This window comes from Scylla paramamosain, unplaced genomic scaffold, assembly GCF_035594125.1.
Source record: "Scylla paramamosain isolate STU-SP2022 unplaced genomic scaffold, ASM3559412v1 Contig50, whole genome shotgun sequence".
In the NCBI taxonomy this organism is placed as follows: domain Eukaryota; kingdom Metazoa; phylum Arthropoda; class Malacostraca; order Decapoda; family Portunidae; genus Scylla; species Scylla paramamosain.
The window spans coordinates 137501-139592 of record NW_026973715.1 but is presented as its reverse complement, the minus strand read 5'-3'; positions in this window follow the sequence as shown (position 1 = coordinate 139592).

Here is a 2092-nt window from a genome sequence, read left to right as displayed (position 1 = left end):
TCTCTCTCTCTCTCTCTCTCTCTCTCTCTCTCTCTCTCTCTCTCTCTCTCTCTCTCTCTCTCTCTCTCTCTCTCTCTCTCTCTCTCTCTCTCTCTCTCTCTCTCTCTCTCTCTCTCTCTCTCTCTCTCTCTCTCTCTCTCTCTCTCTCTCTCTCTCTCTCTCTCTCTCTCTCTCTCTCTCTCTCTCTCTCTCTCTCTCTCTCTCTCTCTCTCTCTCTCTCTCTCTCTCTCTCTCTCTCTCTCTCTCTCTCTCTCTCTCTCTCTCTCTCTCTCTCTCTCTCTCTCTCTCTCTCTCTCTCTCTCTCTCTCTCTCTCTCTCTCTCTCTCTCTCTCTCTCTCTCTCTCTCTCTCTCTCTCTCTCTCTCTCTCTCTCTCTCTCTCTCTTTTTTTTTTTATTTATACCAAATACATCATAATTTACAGAGGGTGTCACCACTACATTACATAGAATATCGTGATAACTTAGAGATTAAAGGTTACATAGTTAATGTTACCTATCTAAAAGCCTCACTCTGTTTTTATCACTGCTGTCTGTATTGTATCAGCCACTCGTTCACTTTACATTTAAAATTTTGCGTTGACAAGTTCGCAATATTTTCAATGTTTTGCTCACTGGCTATGAGTTTATTCCACCAGCTCACATAAGTGTAAATAAACTGTCTTTGGTGGTGCCATGTCCTGCACCGGGTTTGCAGCAGTTCCTCCGGGGCTGAGGTGACGGCTCTGGTAGCGACCTGGGCCAGTCGGGGAGGCTGCCGGAGTGACTGTAGGTGCGGCACACACTGTAGCTGCACCTTGAACATTACAGTGAGTCCCGCCACGTCACGCCGATGTTGGAGACTCTGTAATGCTGGTTGGTGTCCTGCCTCTCTGATGAGCCTTGCCGCCCTCTCCTGTACCTTGTCCAGTAGAGACAGGTGCTTGTTGGCCGCACCTCCCCATGCCAGGCACGCGTATTCCAGGGACGAGCGAACCTGGGCTTTGTAGAGGACTTCCATTCCCCTACTGTCCAGGAGAGGTGACATTCTCCTCAGGGATGCCAGCTTCCCTGAGGCCTCCCTGGCGAGCCGCTCTATGTGGGATCTGAAGGACAGCTTTCTATCATATGTGACCCCCAGCACCTCCACCTCGTCCTGTGGGGTCAGCGTGTCGCCTTGGAAGACGAGGCGTGGGGCCGTCCCGAGTCTGGAGATGGTGAGCAGCTGCGTTTTGTGTGCTGCAAATTTTACTTTCCACTTTTCGCCCCACGCTGCTATGCGGCTTAGAGTGGCGTTCAGCGTGCTGACAGTGGCGTCTTCCTCCTCAGGACCGTAGCAGAGAGACAGGGTGAGGTCATCCGCGTATGCTCTCGTGCTCGGGATAAGGTGCAGCAGGTCATTTTATATAAACATTCCAGAGCAGAGGGCCGAGGCAGCTACCCTGTGGGACCCCCGCTCTGATGGGATGAAGCCTGGAATCACGCCCACTGACGGTCACTTTGAAGTGTCTGTCCCTCAGGTAACTCTCGAGGAGTTTGAGGAGCGGCCCGTCCACGCCGGCAGCGTAGAGCTTGGTGACGAGCGCCGGATGCCAAACTTTGTCAAAAGCTCCCTCTATATCGAGAGCGACGACAAGGGCGGCCTTGCCCCTGTCCAGGGCAGCGTTCCACTCACTCGTGAGTTGCAGGTGCAGGTCTCCCGCCGACCTCCCCTTCCTGAAGCCGTATTGTCTGTTGCTCAGCAGGTGGTGCCTATCAAGGTGCTGCGTGAGTCTCGAGGCCACTATCGTTTCCAACACTTTACTGAGCACCGGCAACAAGGACACAGGACGGTAATTTTTTGCTTCGGTTTTTGAGCTTTTCTTGTGAATTAGCACCACACTGCTCACTTTCCACAAGTTGGGCCAGGTGCTGCTCCTCAAGCTATTATTGAAGATGGCGGCGAGAGGGCGCGCCAACTCCTCAGCACACTGTCGAAGCAGGCGGGGGCTGATGCTGTCAGGCCCCACCGCTTTCTTGTCGCTCTCTCTCTCTCTCTCTCTCTCTCTCTCTCTCTCTCTCTCTCTCTCTCTCTCTCTCTCTCTCTCTCTCTCTCTCTCTCTCTCTCTCTCTCTCT